This window comes from Triticum dicoccoides, chromosome 4A, assembly GCF_002162155.2.
Source record: "Triticum dicoccoides isolate Atlit2015 ecotype Zavitan chromosome 4A, WEW_v2.0, whole genome shotgun sequence".
Classification (NCBI taxonomy): Eukaryota; Viridiplantae; Streptophyta; class Magnoliopsida; order Poales; family Poaceae; genus Triticum; species Triticum dicoccoides.
Genome location: NC_041386.1, coordinates 122,661,176 through 122,680,968, shown reverse-complemented (window position 1 = coordinate 122,680,968; position 19,793 = coordinate 122,661,176).

Genomic DNA, 19,793 nt, shown 5'->3' with positions numbered 1-19,793 from the left:
GGGTATTACTGTTGTTCGAAATGATAAAGATGAATTGATCCCACAAAGAATTGTTACAGGTTATAGAATGGTAATTGATTTCCGAAAATTGAATAAAGCTATTAAAAAGGATCATTACCCTCTACCTTTTATTGATCAAATGCTACAGAGATTATCTAAACATACACATTTTTGCTTTCTAGATGATTATTCTGGTTTCTCTCAAATACCTATGTCAAAAGAGGATCAAGAAAAGACCACCTTTACTTGCCCTTTCGGTACCTTTGCTTATAGATGTATGCCTTTTGGTTTATGTAATGCACCTGCTACCTTTCAAAGATGTATGACTGCTATATTCTCTGACTTTTGTGAAAAGATTGTTGAGGTTTTCATGGATGATTTTTCCGTATACGGAACTTATTTTGATGATTTCCTAAGCAACCTTGATCGAGTTTTGCAGAGATGTGAAGAAACTAATCTTGTCTTGAAATGGGAGAAGTGCCACTTTATGGTTAATCAAGGCATTGTCTTGGGGCATAAAATTTCTGTAAGAGGTATTGAAGTTGATAAAGCTAAAGTTGATGCTATTGAAAAGATGTCGTGTCCAAAGGACATTAAAGGTATAAGAAGTTTCCTTGGTCATGCCGGTTTTTATAGGAGGTTCATTAAAGACTTCTCGAAAATTTCTAGGCCTCTAACTAATCTCTTACAAAAATATGTTCCTTTTGGCTTTGATGATGGTTGTGTAGAAGCATTTGAAATATTTAAGAAAGCTTTGATTTCTGCACCTATTGTTCGGCCTCCTGATTGGAATTTACCCTTTGAAATTATGTGTGATGCTAGTGATTATGTTGTAGGTGTTGTTCTAGGACACAGAGTTGATAAGAAATTAAATGTTATCCAATATGCTAGTAAAACTCTAGACAGTGCCCAAAGAAATTATGCTACTACTGAAAAAGAATTTTTAGCAGTTGTATTTGCTTGTGATAAGTTCAGACCTTATATTGTTGATTCTAAAGTAACTGTTCACACTGATCATGCTGCTATTAAATATCTTATGGAAAAGAAATATGCTAAACCTAGACATATTAGATGGGTTCTCCTACTACATGAATTTGATTTGCATATTATTGATAGAAAGGGAGCTGAGAACCCCGTTGCAGACAACTTGTCTAGGTTAGAGAATGTTCTTGATGACCCATTACCTATTGATGATAGCTTTCCTGATGAACAATTAGCTATCATACATGCTTCTCGTACTGCTCCATGGTATGCTAATTATGCTAATTATATTGTTTCTAAATTTATACCACCTAGTTTCACATACCAGCAAAAGAAAAAGTTTTTCTATGATTTAAGACATTACTTCTGGGATGACCCACACCTTTATAAAGAAGGAGTAGATGGGGTTATTAGACGTTGTGTACCTGAGCATGAATAGGAACAGATCCTATGCAGGTGTCACTCTGAGGCTTATGGAGGACACCATGCTGGAGACAGAACTGCACATAAGCTATTGCAATCTAGTTTTTATTGGCCTACTCTCTTCAAGAATGCCCGTAAGTTTGTCTTGTCTTGTGATGAATGTCAAAGAATTGGTAATATTAGTAGACGTCAAGAAATGCCTATGAATTATTCACTTGTTATTGAACCATTTGATGTTTGGGGCTTTGATTATATGGGACCGTTTCCTTCCTCTAATGGGTATACACATATTTTAGTTGTTGTTGATTACATTACTAAGTGGGTAGAAGCTATTCCAACTAGTAGTACTGATCACAACACCTTTATTAAGATGCTTAAAGAAGTTATTTTTCCAAGGTTTGGAGTCCCTGGATATTTAATGACTGGCGGTGGTTCACATTTTATTCATGGTGCTTTTCGTAAAATGCTTGCTAAGTATGATGTTAATCATAGAATTGCATCTCCATATCACCCATAGTCTAGTGGTCAAGTAGAACTGAGTAATAGAGAGCTTAAATTAATTTTGCAAAAGACTGTTAATATATCTAGAAAGAATTGGTCAAAGAAACTTGATGATGCATTATGGGCCTATAGAACTGCATACAAAAATCCTATGAGTATGTCTCCATATAAAATGGTTTATGGAAAAGCATGTCACTTACCTCTCGAACTAGAACATAAGGCATATTGGCCCATTAAAGAGCTTAATTATGATTTCAAACTTGCCGGTGAGAAGAGACTATTTGACATTAGCTCACTTGATGAGTGGAGAACCCAGGCCTATGAGAATGCCAAACTGTTTAAAGAAAAAGTTAAAAGATGGCATGACAAAAGGATACAAAAACATGAGTTTAATGTAGGTGATTATGTATTGTTATACAACTCTCGTTTAAGATTTTTTGCAGGAAAACTCCTCTCTAAATGGGAAGGTCCTTACGTTATCGAGGAGGTCTATCGTTCCGGTCCATAAAAATCAACAACTTCGAAGGCACAAATCCGAGGGTGGTGAATGGTCAAAGAATCAAACGTTATATCTCAGGTAACCCTATAAATGTTGAAACTAATGTTATTGAAATCGTAACCCCGGAGGAGTATATAAGGGACACCTTCCGGAATGTTTCAGCCTCCGAAAAGGAATAGGTATGTGGTACGGTAAGTAAACCGACTCCAAAACAGTTCTAATAGCAATTTTTCTCTATTTTGGAATATTTAAGAAAATAGGAAAATAAGAAGCAGTCCGGAAAGTACACGAGGCATCCACGAGGGTGGAGGGACTGCCCTACCCCCCTGGGCGCGCCCCTGCCTCGTGGGCACCTCGTGTGCCCTCCAGACTCCGTTTTCTTGCACGATGCTTCTTTTGGTCGGTAAAAAATCATTATATAATCTCCTGAAGGTTTTGACCACTGTACCACGCAATTATCCTATGTTTTTGTTTCGAGCTATTTTCTGCCAGAGTTGTCAAGGCCAGGCATCATGGCGTCCCCCTCCTCCAACAATGAGGGCGACGATGCTTGGAAATGAAGATATAGCTGAAGAGAGAAGAACCCGGGGAGATCAACAAGGATGATGGGATCAAGAAGGCCACGGAGGGTCAAGCTTCGGTAGCAGAAGAAGAAGACATCCTTCAACCTCATTACAATCTTCTTACCCCTACTGAAATTGAAGCTTTCAAGATGATTGAAATAGTTCCTGTGCAGAACAAGTATCTAACTCATGAAAATATTCTGTTGCAAGAGCATATCATCGCACTCAAGGGTAGTATTCGTAAGTTGGAGCATCTCCTGCGCTTGATGCTGGACGACAATCCTACATCATCAACAATCTCTTCACCACCTCCGAAGAAAGAGACATAAATACATGGGTATGGGCACTCCCCTTGGCAACTACCAAGCTTGGGGGAGTTCCCCGGTATCGTATCACCATCACACTTCTATCTTTACCTTTTTCTTAGTTCGATCCTTTTGATAATATCTTGATCTAGTAGAATAAAGTTTTTAGTATGATCTAGTTTTGAGTTTTGCTTTATGATCTTTCTATGCAATCGAGTCCATGAGCTATATACAATAAAGATTAGTTTTAAGTCAAGGGCTTGATTATCTTGCTATGATCTTGAGGGAATAAAAATAAAAGAGAAGAGAAAGAATAAAAAGAATTAAAGAGATCATAAGGATCTTATGGAGAGTAATGACTTCAGATATAAAGAGTATGATGAATAAAAGTTGTTGAGAGTTGACAAACATAGTTTTGGTCATCGTTGCAATTAATAGGAAGTAATAAAGAAAGCGAGGTTTTCACATATAAATATACTATCTTGGACATCTTTTATGATTGTGAGCACTCATTAAAATATGACATGCTAAAAGGTTGGTGTTGGACAGGGAAGACAATGTAATGGGTTATGTTTTCTTACATCCGAAATAAATTATATTGTCATGGATCATCCAACATGTTGAGCTTGCCTTTCCCTCTCATGCTAGCCAAATTCCTTGCACCAAGTAGAGATACTACTTGTGCTTCCAAATATCCTTAATCCCAGTTTGGTCATGAGAGTCCACCATATTTACCTATGGATTGAGTAAGATCCTTCAAGTAAGTTGTCATTGTTGCAAGCAATAAAAATTGCTCTCTAAATATGTATGATTTATTAGTGTGGAGAAAATAAGCTTTATACGATCTTGTGATGTGGAAGAAATAAAGGCGACGGACTGCATAATAAAGGTCCATATCACAAGTGGCAATATAAAGTGACGTTCTTTTGCATTAAGATTTCATGCATCCAACCATAAAAACACATGACAACCTCTGCTTCCCTCTGCGAAGGGCCTATCTTTCATTCTTGTCTTATACTTCATACAAGAGTCATGGTGATCTTCACCTTTCCTTTTTTACATTTTATCCTTTGGAAAGCACAGTGTGTTGGAAAGATCCTGATATATATAGGTAATTGGATGTGAGTTTTCATGAACTATTATTGTTGACATTACCCTTGAGGTAAAAGGTTGGGAGGCAAAACTATAAGCCCCTATCTTTCTCTGTGTCTGATTAAAACTTCATACCCATAATTATTGTGTGAGTGTTAGCAATTGTGAAAGACTAAATGATAGTTGAGTATGTGGACTTGCTGAAAATCTCTTATATTGACTCTTTCTGATGTTATGATAAATTGCAATTGCTTCATAGACTAAGATTATAGTTTGTTAGTGTTCAATGAAGTTTCTGATTCATACTTGAAATGGTGAATGAATTGTTACTTTAGCATAAGAAATCATATGACAATATATATATATATATTGTTGTTGTTCTAGGAATGATCATGATGCCCTTATATCTGTATTTTATTTTATCGACACCTCTATCTCTAAACATGTGGACATATTTTTCGATATCGGCTTTTGCTTGAGGACAAGCGAGGTCTAAGCTTGGGGGAGTTGATACGTCCATTTTGCATCATGTTTTTATATCAATATTTATTGCATTATGGGTTGTTATTACACATTATGTCACAATACTTATGCCTATTCTCTCTTATTTTATAAGGTTTGCACGGAGAGGGAGAATGTCAGCAGCTGGAATTCTGGGCTAGAAAAGGAGCAAATATTAGAGACCTATTCTGCACAACTCCAAAAGTCCTGAAACTCCACGGGAGTCATTTTATAATATATAAAAAATATTGGGCGAAGGAAGCACCACAGGGGGGCCACCTGTTGGGTTTCGTAGTAATTTCAAAATTTTCCTACGCTCATGCAAGATCATGGTGATGCATAGAAACGAGAGGGGAGAGTGTGATCTACGTACCCTTGTAGACCGACATCGGAAGCGTTGTGACAATGCGGTTGATGTAGTCGTACGTCTTCACGATCCGACCGATCCAAGCACCGTTACTCCGGCACCTCCGAGTTCTTGGCACACGTTCAGCTCGATGACGATCCCCGGGCTCCGATCCAGCAAAGCGTCGGGGAGGAGTTCCATTAGCATGACGGCGTGGTGACGATTTTGATGTTCTACCATCGCAGGGCTTCGCCTAAGCACCGCTACAATATGACCGAGGTGGAATATGGTGGAGGGGGGCACCGCACACGGCTAAGGAACGATCACGAAGATCAACTTGTGTTCATGGGGTGCCCCTTGCCTCAGTATATAAAGGATGGAGGAGGAGGCCGGCCAAGGCAATTGGTGCGGCCAGGATGTGGAGTCCTAGTAGGAGGCGCGCAGGAGGAGTCCTACTCCTACCGGGAGTAGGACTCCCCTCCCTTTCCTTGTTGGAGTAGGAGAAATGGAAAGAGGGGGGGAGGAAGAAGGAAAAGAGGGCTGCGCCCCTTGTCCAATTCGGACCAGAGGGGGGGGGGCGCAGGCCTCCTTCCTTTTAGCCTCTCTCCTCTATTCTCGTATGGCCCAATAAGGCCCATATACTCCCCGGCGAATTCCCGTAACTCTCCGGTACTCCGAAAAATACCCGAATCACTCGGAACCTTTCCGATGTCCGAATATAGTCGTCTAATATATCAATATTTACGTCTCGACCATTTAGAGACTCCTTGTCATGTCCCCGATCTCATCCGGGACTCCGAACTCCTTTGGTACATCAAAACTCATAAACTCATAATATAACTGTCATCGAAACCTTAAGCGTGCGGACCCTACGGTTCGAGAACAATGTAGACATGACCGAGACATGTCTCCGGTCAATAACTAATAGCGGAGCCTGGATGCTCATATTGGCTCCTACATACTCTACGAAGATCTTTATCGGTCAGACCGTGTAACAACATACGTTGTTCCCTTTGTCATAGGTATGTTACTTGCCCGAGATTCGATCGTCGGTATCTCAATACCTAGTTCAATCTCGTTACCGGCAAGTCTCTTTACTCATTCCGTAATACATCATCTCACAACTAACTCATTAGTTGCAATGCTTGCAAGGCTTATGTGATGTGCATTACCGAGAGGGCCCAGAGATACCTCTCCGACAATCGGAGTGACAAATCCTAATCTCGAAATACGCCAACCCAACATGTACCTTTGGAGACACCTGTAGAGCTCCTTTATAATCACCCAGTTACGTTGTGATGTTTGGTAGCACACAAAGTGTTCCTTCGGCAAACGGGAGTTGCATAATCTCATAGTCATAGGAACATGTATAAGTCATGAAGAAAGCAATAGCAACATACTAAATGATCGGGTGCTAAGCTAATGGAATGGGTCATGTCAATCACATCATTCTCCTAATGACGTGATCCCGTTAATCAAATAACAACTCTTTTGTTTATGGTTAGGAAACATAACCATCTTCGATTAACGAGCTAGTCAAGTAGAGGCATACTAGTGACACTTTGTTTGTCTATGTATTCACACAAGTATTATGTTTCCGGTTAATACAATTCTAGCATGAATAATAAACATTTATCATGATATGAGGAAATAAATAATAACTTTATTATTGCCTCTAGGGCATATGTCCTTCAGTCTCCCACTTGCACTAGAGTCAATAATCTAGTTCACATCGCCATGTGATTTAACAGCAATAATTCACATCACCATGTGATTAACACCCATAGTTCACATCGATATGTGATCAACACCCAAAGGGTTTACTAGAGTCAGTAATCTAGTTCACATCGCTATGTGATTAACACCCAAAGAGTACTAAGGTGTGATCATGTTTTGCTTGTGAGATAATTTTAGTCAACGGGTCTGTCACATACAGATCCGTAAGTATTTTGCAAATATTTATGTCAACAATGCTCTGCACGGAGCTACTCTAGCTAATTGCTCCCACTTTCAATATGTATCTAGATTGAGACTTAGAATCATCTAGATTAGTGTCAAAACTTGCATCGGCGTAACCCTTTACGACGAACCTTTTTTTTCACTTCCATAATCGAGAAACATATCCTTATTCCACTAAGGATAATTTTGACCGCTGTCCAGTGATCTACTCCTAGATCACTATTGTACTCCCTTGCCAAACTCAGTGGTAGGGTATACAATAGGTCTGGTACACAGCATGGCATACTTTATAGAACCTATGACCAAGGCATAGGGAATGACATTCATTCTCTTTCTATCTTCTGCCGTGGTCGGGCTTTGAGTCTTACTCAATTTCACACCTTGTAACATAGGCAAGAAACTCTTTCTTTGACTGTTCCATTTTGAACTACTTCAAAATCTTGTCAAGGTATGTATTTATTGAAAAACCTTATCAAGCGTCTTGATCTATCTCTATAGATCTTGATGCTCAATATGTAAGCAACTTCACCGAGGTCTTTCTTTGAAAAACTCCTTTCAAACACTCCTTTATGCTTTGCAGAATAATTCTACATTATTTTCGATCAACAATATGTCATTCACATATACTTATCAGAAATGATGTAGTGCTCCCACTCACTTTCTTGTAAATACAGGCTTCACCGCAAGTCTGTATAAAACTATATGCTTTGATCAACTTATCAAAGCGTATATTCCAACTCCGAGATGCTTACACCAGTCCATAAATGGATCGCTGGAGCTTGCACACTTTGTTAGCTCCTTTTGGATTGACAAAAACCTTCCGACTGCATCATATACAACTCTTCTTCCAGAAATCCATTCAGGAATGCAGTTTTGACATCCATTTGCTGGATTTCATAAAATGCGGCATTTGCTAACATGATTCGGACAGACTTAAGCATAGATACGAGTGAGAAACTCTCATCATAGTCAACACCTTGATCTTGTCGAAAAACCTTTTTGCGACAATTCTAGCTTTGTAGATAGTAACACTACTATCAGCGTCCGTCTTCCTCTTGAAGATCCATTTATTTTCTATGGCCTGTCGATCATCGGGCAAATCCATCAAAGTCCATACTTTGTTCTCATACATGGATCATATCTCAGATTTCATGGCCTCAAACCATTTCACGGAATCTGGGCTCATCATCGCTTTCTCATAGTTCGCAAGTTCGTCATGGTCTAGTAACATGACTTCCAGAAGAGGATCATCGTACCACTCTGGTGCGGATCTCACTCTGGTTTACCTACGAGATTCGGTAGTAACTTGATCTGAAGTTACATGATCATCATCATTAGCTTCCTCACTAATTGGTGTAGTAATCACAGGAACAGATTTCTGTGATGAACTACTTTCCAATAAGGGAGAAGGTACAATTACCTTATCAAGTTCTACTTTCCTCCCACTCACTTCTTTCGAGAGAACCTCCTTCTCTAGAAAGGATCCATTCTTAGCAACGAATGTCTTGCCTTTGGATCTGTGATAGAAGGTGTACCCAATAGTAACTTTTTTGGGTATCCTATGAAGACACACTTTTCCGATTTGGGTTTGAGCTTATCAGGATGAAACTTTTTCACATAAGCATTGCAACCCCAAACTTTAAGAAACAACAACTTTGGTTTCTTACCAAACCACAGTTCATACGGTGTCGTCTCAACAGATTTAGATGGTGCCCTTTTAACGTGAATGCAGCCGTCTCTAATGCATAACCCCAAAACAATAGTGGTAGATCGGTAAGAGACATCATGGATTGCACTATATCCAATAAAGTACGGTTATGACGTTTGGACACACCATTATGCTGTGGTGTTCCATGTGGCATGAGTTTGTGAAACTATTCCACATTGTTTTAATTGAAGACCAAACTCGTAACTCAAATATTTGTCTCCGCGATCAGATCGTAGAAACTTTATTTTCTTGTCATGATGATTTTTTACTTCACTCTGAAATTCTTTGAACTTTTCAAATGTTTCAGACTTATGTTTCATCAAGTAGATATGCCCATATCTGCTCAAACCATCTGTGAAGTTCAGAAAATAATGATACTTGCCGTGAGCCTTAACACTCATCGGACCGCATACATCAGTATGTATTATTTCCAGTAAGTCAGTTGCTCGCTCCGGAGAACGGAGTCTTGGTCATCTTGCCCATGAGGCATGGTTCGCAAGCATCAAGTGATTCATAATCAAGTGATTCCAAAATCCCATCAGCATGGAGTTTCTTCATGCGCTTTACACCAATATGACCTAAACGGCAGTGCTACAAATAAGTTGCACTATCATTATTAACTTTGCATCTTTTGGTTTCAATATTATGATTATGTGTATCACTACGATCGAGATCCAACGAACTATTTTCATTGGGTGTGTAACCATATAAGGTTTTATTCATGTAAACAGAACAACAATTTATTCTCTTACTTAAATGAATAACCGTATTACAATAAACATGATCAAATCATATTCATGCTTAACGCAAACACCAAATAACACTTATTCAGGTTCAACACTAATCCCGAAAGTATAGGGAGTGTGCGATGATGATCATATCAATCTTGGAACCACTTCCAGCACACATCGGCACTTCACCCTTAACTAGTCTCTGTTTATTCCGCAACTCCCGTTTCGAGTTACTAATCTTAGCAACTGAACTAGTATCAAATACTGAGGGGTTGCTATAAACACTACTAAAGTACACATCAATAACATGTATATCAAATATACTTATGTTCACTTTGCCATCCTTCTTATCTGCCAATCACTTGGGGTAGTTCCGCTTCCAGTGACCAATCCCTTTGCAGTAGAAACACTTAGTCTTAGGCTTAGGACCAGACTTGGGCTTCTTCACTTGAGCAGCAACTTGCTTGTTGTTCTTCTTGAAGTTCCCCTTCTTCCCTCTGCCCTTTTCTTGAAACTAGTGGTCTTGTCTACCATCAACACTTGATGTTTTTCTCGATTTCTACCTTCGTCAATTTCCGCATTACGAAGAGCTTGGGAATTGTTTCCGTTATCCCTTGCATATCATAGTTCATCACGAAGTTCTACTAACTTGGTGATGGTGACTAGAGAATTCTGTCAATCACTATCTTATCTGGAAGATTAACTCCCACTTGATTCAAGCGATTGTAGTACTCAGACAATCTGGGCACATGCTCACTAGTTGAGCGATTCTCCTCCATCTTTTAGCTATAGAACTTGTTGGAGACTTCATATCTCTCAACTCGGGTATTTGCTTGAAATATTAACTTCAACTCCTGCAACATCTCATATGCTCCATGACGTTCAAAACGTCTTTGAAGTCCCGATTCTAAGCCATTAAGCATGGTGTACTAAACTATCAAGTAGTCATCATATTGAGCTAGCCAAACGTTCATAACGTCTGCATCTGCTCCTGCAATAGGTCTGTCACCTAGTGGTGCATCAAGGACATAATTCTTCTATGCAGCAATGAGGATAAACCTCAGATCACGAATCCAATCCGCATCATTGCTACTAACATCTTTCAACACAATTTTCTCTAGGAACATATCAAAATAAACACTGGGAAGCAACAACGCGAGCTATTGATCTACAACATAATTTGCAAAATTCTCCCAGGACTAAGTTCATGATAAATTTAAGTTCAATTAATCATATTACTTAAGAACTCCCACTTAGATAGACATCCCTCTAATCCTCTAAGTGATTACGTGATCCAAATCAACTAAACCATGTCCGATCATCACGTGAGATGGAGTATTTTCATTGGTGAACATCGCTATGTTGATCATATCTGCTATATGATTCACGCTCGACCTTTCGGTCTTCGTGTTCCGAGGCCATATCTGTATATGCTTGGCTCGTCAAGTATAACCTGAGTATTCCGCGTGTGCAACTGTTTTGCACCCGTTGTATTTGAACGTAGAGCCTATCACACCCGATCATCACGTGGTGTCTCAGCACGAAGAACTTTCGCAACGGTGCATACCCAGGGAGAACACTTCTTGATAATTAGTGAGAGATCATCTTATAATGCTACTGTCAATCAAAGCAAGATAAGATGCATAAAAGATAAACATCACATGCAATCAATATAAGTGATATGATATGGCCATCATCATCTTGTGCTTGTGATCTCCATCCTCGAAGCACCATCGTGATCACCATCGTCACCGGCGCGACACCTTGATCTCCATCATAGCATCATTGTCGTCTCGCCAATCTTATGCTTCCACGACTATCGCTACGCTTAGTGATAAAGTAAAGCATTACAGCGTGATTGCATTGCATACAATAAAGCGACAACCATATGGCTCCTGCCAGTTGCCGATAACTCAGTTACAAAACATGATCATCTCATACAATAAAATTTAGCATCATGTCTTGACCATATCACATCACAACATGCCCAGCAAAAACAAGTTAGACGTCCTCTACTTTGTTGTTGCATGTTTTACGTGGCTGCTACGGGCTTAAGCAAGAACCAATCTTACCTACGCATCAAAACCATAACAATAGTTTGTCAAGTTGGTGTTGTTTTAACCTTCGCAAGGACCGGGCGTAGCCACACTTGGTTCAACTAAAGTTGGAGAAACTGTCACCCGCAAGCCACCTATGTGCAGAGCACGTCGGGAGAACCGGTCTCGCGTAAGCGTACGCGTAATGTCGGTCCGGGCCGCTTCGTCCAACAATACCGCCGAACCAAAGTATGACATGCTGGTAAGCAGTATGACTTATATCGCCCACAACTCACTTGTGTTCTACTCGTGCATATAACATCAACATATAAAACCTAGGCTCTGATACCACTGTTGGGTTTCGTAGTAATTTCAAAATTTTCCTACGCTCACGCAAGATCATCGTGATGCATAGCAACGAGAGGGGAGAGTGTGATCTACGTACCCTTGTAGACCGACAGCGGAAGCGTTCTGACAATGCGGTTGATGTAGTCGTACGTCTTTACGATCCGACCGATCCAAGCACCGTTACTCCAGCACCTCCGAGTTCTTGGCACACATTCAGCTCGATGACGATCCCCGAGCTCCGATCCAGCAAAGCGTCGGGGAGGAGTTCCGTCAGCATGACGGCGTGGTGACGATTTTGATGTTCTACCGTCGCAGGGCTTCGCCTAAGCACCGCTACAATATGACCGAGGTGGAATATGGTGGAGGGGGGCACCACACACGGCTAAGGAACGATCACGAAGATCAACTTGTGTTCATGGGGTGCCCCTTGCCTCAGTATATAAAGGATGGAGGAGAAGGAGGCCGGCCAAGGCAATTGGTGCGGCCAGGATGTGGAGTCCTAGTAGGAGGCGCGCAGGAGGAGTCCTACTCCTACCGGGAGTAGGACTCCCCTCCCTTTCCTTGTTGGAGTAGGAGAAATGGAAAGAGGGGGAGAGGAAGAAGGAAAAGAGGGCTGCACCCCTTGTCCAATTCGGACCAGAGGGGGGGCGCAGGCCTCCTTCCTTTTGGCCTCTCTTCTCTATTCCCGTATGGCCCAATAAGGCCCATATACTCCCCGGCGAATTCCCGTAACTCTCCGGTACTCCGAAAAATACCTGAATCACTTGGAACCTTTCCGATGTACGAATATAGTCGTCCAATATATCGATATTTACGTCTCAACCATTTCGAGACTCCTCGTCATGTCCCCGATCTCATCCGGGACTCCGAACTCCTTCGGTACATCAAAACTCATAAACTCATAATATAACTGTCATCGAAACCTTAAGCGTGCGGACCCTACGGTTCGATAACAATGTAGACATGACCGAGACATGTCTCCGGTCAATAACCAATAGCGGAGCCTGGATGCTCATATTGGCTCCTACATATTCTACGAAGATCTTTATCGGTCAGACCGCATAACAACATACGTTGTTCCCTTTGTCATCGGTATGTTACTTGCCCGAGATTCGATCGTCGGTATCTCAATACCTAGTTCAATCTCGTTACCGGCAAGTCTCTTTACTCGTTATGTAATACATCATCTCACAACTAACTCATTAGTTGCAATGCTTGCAAGGCTTATGTGATGAGCATTACCGAGAGGGCCCAGAGATACCTCTCCGACAATCGGAGTGACAAATCCTAATCTCGAAATACGCCAACCCAACATGTACCTTTGGAGACACCTGTAGAGCTCCTTTATAATCACCCAGTTACGTTGTGACGTTTGGTAGCACACAAAGTGTTCCTTCGGCAAACGGGGGTTGCATAATCTCATAGTCAAAGGAACATGTATAAGTCATGAAGAAAGCAATAGCAACATACTAAATGATCGGGTGCTAAGCTAATGGAATGGGTCATGTCAATCACATCATTCTCCTAATGATGTGATCCCGTTAATCAAATAACAACTCTTTTGTTTATGGTTAGGAAACATAACCATCTTCGATTAACGAGCTAGTCAAGTAGAGGCATACTAGTGACACTTTGTTTGTCTATGTATTCACACAAGTATTATGTTTCCAGTTAATACAATTCTAGCATGAATAATAAACATTTATCATGATATAAGGAAATAAATAATAACTTTATTATTGCCTCTAGGGCATATTTCCTTCACCACCCACCATCCACGAGGGTGGGGGCACGCCCTACCCCCCTGGGCACGCCCCTGCCTCGTGGGCCCCCTGGCAGGCCTCTGGTGCCCATCTTTGGCTATATGAAGTCTTTTGCCCTGGAAAAAAGCATAAGCAATCTTTCGGGACGAAACTCCATCGCCACGAAGCAGAACCAATCTAAGGCTCCGGCGGAGCTGTTCTGTAGGGGAAGCATCCCTCCAGGAGGGGAAAATCATCACCATTGTCATCACCATCGATCCTCTCATCAGGAGGGGGTCAATGTCCATCAACATCTTCACCAGCACCATCTCATCTCAAACCCTAGTTCATCTCTTGTATCCAATCTTTCTCCCAAAACCTCAGATTGGTACATGTGGGTTGCTAGTAGTGTTGATTACTCCTTGTAGTTGATGCTATGGTTGGTTTACTTGGTGGAAGATCATATGTTCATATCCTTTATGCATATTAATACCCCTCTAATTATGAACATGAATATGATTTCTGAGTAGTTACATTTGTTGCTGAGGACATGGGAGAAGTCTTCCTATAAGTAGTCATGTGAATTTGGTATTCGTTCGATATTTTGTTGATATGTATGTTGTCTCTCCTCTAGTGGTGTCATGTGAACGTCGAGTACATGACACTTCACCATTATTTAGGCCTAGGGGAAGGTATTGGGAAGTAATAAGTGGATGATGGGTTCCTAGAGTGACAGAAGTTTAAACCCTAGTTTATGCGTTGCTTCGTAAGGGGCTGATTTGGATCCATATGTTTCATGCTATAGTTATGTTTACCTTAATACTACTTTCGTAGTTACGGATGCTTGCAAGAGGGGTTAATCATAAGTGGGATTCTTGTCTAAGGAAGGGCAGTACCCAAGCACCGGTCCACCCACATATCAGATTATCAAAGTACCGAACACGAATCATATGAGCGTGATGAAAACTAGCTTGACGATAATTCCCATGTGTCCTCGGGAGTGCTTTCCTTTATATAAGAGTTTATCCAGGCTTGTCCTTTGCTACAAAAAGGATTGGGCCATCTTGTTGCACCTTATTTACTTTTATTAGTTGTTACCCGTTACAAATTACCTTATCACAAAACTATCTGCTACCTATAATTTCAGTGCTTGAAGAGAATACCTTACTGAAAACTGCTTATCATTTCCTTCTGCTCCTCGTTGGGTTCGACACTCTTACTTATCGAAAGGACTACGATAGATCCCCTATACTTGTGGGTCATCACCCATCACGGTTCAGGAAGCCTACTATTGGAAATATGCCCTAGAGGCAATAATAAAAGTGTTATTATTATATTTCTCTGTTCATGATAATAGTCTTTTATTCATGCTATAACTGTATTATCCGGAAATCGTAATACACGTGTGAATACATAGACCACAATATGTCCCTAGTGAGCCTCTAGTTGACTAGCTCGTTGTGATCAACAGATAGTCATGGTTTCCTGGCTATGGACATTAGATGTCGTTGATAACGGGATCACATCATTAGGAGAATGATGTGATGGACAAGACCCAATCCTAAGCATAGCACAAAGATCGTGTAGTTCGTTTGCTAGAGCTTTGCCAATGTCAAGTATCTCTTCCTTTGACCATGAGAGCGTGTAACTCCTGGATACCGTAGGAGTGCTTTGGGTGTATCAAACGTCACAACGTAACTGGGTGACTATAAAGGTGCACTACAGGTATCTCCGAAAGTATCTATTGTTTTATGCGGATCGAGACTGGGATTTGTCACTCCGTGTAAATGGAGAGGTATCTCTGGGCCCACTCGGTAGGACATCATCATATGCGCAATGTGACCAAGGAGTTGATCATGGGATGATGTGTTACGGAACGAGTAAAGTGACTTGCCGGTAACGAGATTGAACAAGGTATTGGATACCGACGATCGAATCTCGGGCAAGTAACATACCGATAGACAAAGGGAATTGAATACGGGATTGATTAAGTCCTTGACATCGTGGTTCATCCGATGAGATCATCGTGGAACATGTGGGAGCCAACATGGGTATCCAGATCCCGCTGTTGGTTATTAACCGGAGAACGTCTCGGTCATGTCTGCATGTCTCCCGAACCCGTAGGGTCTACACACTTAAGGTTCGATGACGCTAGGGTTATAAAGGAAGCTTGTATGTGGTTACCGAATGTTGTTCGGAGTCCCGGATGAGATCCCGGACGTCACGAGGAGTTCCGGAATGGTTCGGAGGTAAAGATTTATATATAGGAAGTCCTGTTTCGGCCATCGGGACAAGTTTCGGGGTCATCGGTATTGTACCGGGACCACCGGAAGGGTCCCGGGGGCCCACCGGGTGGGGCCACCTGCCCCGGGGGGCCACATGGGCTGTAGGGGGTGCGCCTTGGCCTACATGGGCCAAGGGCACCAGCCCCTAGAGGCCCATGCGCCAAGATAAAGGAAAAAGGGGAGAGTCCTAAAGGGGGAAGGCACCTCCGAGGTGCCTTGGGGAGGATGGACTCCTCCCCCCTCCTTAGCCGCACCCCTTCCTTGGAGGAGGGGGAAAGGCTGCGCCTCCCCCCTCTCCCCTGCCCCTATATATAGTGGAGGGGAGGGAGGGCATCCACACCTGAGCCTTTGGCGCCTCCCTCCCTCCCGTGACACCTCCTCCTCTCCCGTAGGTGCTTGGCGAAGCCCTGCAGGATTGCCACGCTCCTCCATCACCACCACGCCGTTGTGCTGCTGCTGGATGGAGTCTTCCTCAACCTCTCCCTCTCTCCTTGCTGGATCAAGGCGTGGGAGACGTCACCGGGCTGTACGTGTGTTGAACGCGGAGGTGCCGTCCGTTCGGCACTTGATCATCGGTGATCTGAATCACGACGAGTACGACTCCATCAACCCCGTTCACTTGAACGCTTCCGCTTAGCGATCTACAAGGGTATGTAGATGCACTCCCCTTTCTACTCGTTGCTGGTCTCTCCATAGATAGATCTTGGTGTTACGTAGGAAAATTTTGAATTTCTGCTACGTTCCCCAACACGATCATCACGTGAGACGGACTAGTCATCGTCGGTGAACATTCTCATGTTGATCGTATCTTCCATACGACTCGTGTTCGACCTTTCGGTCTCCGTGTTCCGAGGCCATGTCTGCACATGCTAGGCTCGTCAAGTTAACCCTAAGTGTTTTCGCTGTGTAAAACTGTCTTACACCCGTTGTATGTGAACGTAAGAATCCATCACACCCGATCATCACGTGGTGCTTAGAAGCGACGAACTGTAGCAACGGTGCACAGTTAGGGGAGAACACTTCTTGAAATTTTATAAGGGATCATCTTATTTACTACCGTCGTCCTAAGTAAACAAGATGCATAATACATAATAAACATCACATGCAATTATATAGTTGTGACATGATATGGCCAATATCATATAGCTCCATTGATCTTCATCTTCGGGGCTCCATGATCATCTTGTCACCGGCTTGACACCATGATCTCCATCATCATGATCTCCATCATCGTGTCTTCATGAAGTTGTCACGCCAACGACTACTTCTACTTCTATGACTAACGTTTAGCAATAAAGTAAAGTAGTTTACATGGCGTTGTTCAATGTGTTGGAAATATGCCCTAGAGGCAATAATAAAAGTATTATTATTATATTTCCTTGTTCATGATAATTGTCTTTTATTCATGCTATAACTGTATTATCCGGAAATCGTAATACACGTGTGAATACATAGACCACCATATGTCCCTAGTGAGCCTCTAGTTGACTAGCTCGTTGTGAGCAACAGATAGTCATGGTTTCCTGGCTATGGACATTGGATGTCGTTGATAACGGGATCACATCATTAGGAGAATGATGTGATGGACAAGACCCAATCCTAAGCCTAGCACAAAGATCGTGTAGTTCGTATGCTAAAGCTTTTCTAATGTCAAGTATCTTTTCCTTAGACCATGAGATTGTGCAACTCCCGGATACCGTAGGAATGCTTTGGGTGTACCAAACGTCACAACGTAACTGGGTGGCTATAAAGGTGCATTACAGGTATCTCCGAAAGTGTCTATTGGGTTGGCACGAATCGAGACTGGGATTTGTCACTCCGTGTAAACGGAGAGGTATCTCTGGGCCCACTCGGTAGGACATCATCATAATGTGCACAATGTGACCAAGGGGTTGATCACGGGATGATGTGTTACGGAACGAGTAAAGAGACTTGCCGGTAACGAGATTGAACAAGGTATCGGTATACCGACGATCGAATCTCGGGCAAGTAAAATACCGCTAGACAAAGGGAATTGTATACGGGATCGATTGAGTCCTTGACATCGTGGTTCATCCGATGAGATCATCGTGGAACATGTGGGAGCCAACATGGGTATCCATATCCCGCTGTTGGTTATTGACCGGAGAACGTCTCGGTCATGTCTGCATGTCTCCCGAACCCGTAGGGTCTACACACTTAAGGTTCGATGACGCTAGGGTTATAAAGGAAGCTTGTATGTGGTTACCGAATGTTGTTCGGAGTCCCGGATGAGATCCCGGACGTCACTAGGAGTTCCGGAATGGTCCGGAGGTAAAGATTTATATATAGGAAGTCCTGTTTCGGCCATCGGGACAAGTTTCGGGGTCATCGGTATTGTACCGGGACCACCGGAAGGGTCCCGTGGGCCCACCGGGTGGGGCCACCTGCCCTGAGGGGCCACATGGGCTGTAGGGGGTGCGCCTTGGCCTACATGGGCCAAGGGCACCAGCCCCTAGAGGCCCATGCGCCAAGATATAGGAAAAAGGGGAGAGTCCTAAAGGGGGAAGGCACCTCCGAGGTGCCTTGGGGAGGATGGACTCCTCCCCCCTTCTTAGCCGCACCCCTTCCTTGGAGGAAGGGGCAAGGCTGCGCCTCCCCCCTCTCCCCTGCCCCTATATATAGTGGAGGGGAGGGAGGGCATCCATACCTGAGCCCTTGGCGCCTCCCTCCCTCCCGTGACACCTCCTCCTCTCCCGTAGGTGCTTGGCGAAGCCCTGCAGGATTGCCACGCTCCTCCATCACCACCACGCCGTTGTGCTGCTGCTGGATGGAGTCTTCCTCAACCTCTCCCTCTCTCCTTGCTGGATCAAGGCGTGGGAGACATCGTCGAGCTGTACGTGTGTTGAACGCGGAGGTGCTGTCCGTTCGGCACTAGATCATCGGTGATTTGAATCACGGCGAGTACGACTCCATCAACCCCGTTCACTTGAACGCTTCCGCTTAGCGATCTACAAGGGTATGTAGATGCACTCTCCTTCTACTCGTAGCTGGTTTCTCCATAGATAGATCTTGGTGACGCGTAGGAAAATTTTGAATTTCTGCTACGTTCCCCAACACCTACGATGGAATTACTCACGCACGGCGGTGAGCATCATGAAATTGGTGATGGAAGATGGTTGATGATGACGATGGCAACGGATTCCCCTCTCCGGAGCCCAAAACGGACTCCAGATCTGCCCTCCTGAGGAAGAACAGGGCTTGGCGGCGACTCCGTATCATAAAACGCGATGAATCCTTCTCTCTCATTTTTTTTCTCCCCAAAAGAGACTATATGGAGTTGGAGTTGAGGTCGGTGGAGGTCCAGGGAGCCCACAAGGTCGTAGGGCACGCCCCAGGGGGTGGGCGCGACCCCCTCCCTTGTGGCTAGGGTTTGGGCCCCCTGCTGCTGATTATTTCTCCAATATTTGTATTAATTCCAAAACTTGGCTCCATGAAGTTTTATGTCATTCCGAGAACTTTTTATTCTGCACAAAAATAACACCATGGAAATTCTACTGAAAACAGCGTCAGCCCGGGTTAGTTCCATTCAAATCATGCAAGTTAGAGTCCAAAACAAGGGCAAAAGAGTTTGGAAAAGTAGATACAATGGAGACGTATCAATTGACAACCCCTTTTTGGCGTTGTGTGCAAGTGTTTGTTAGTTTGTGCAGGTACATCTATTGGGCACTTGCTTGTGCCTCCTACTGGATTAATACCTTAGTTCTTAACTGAGGAAAATACTTATCTCTACTTTGCTGCATCACCCTTTCCTC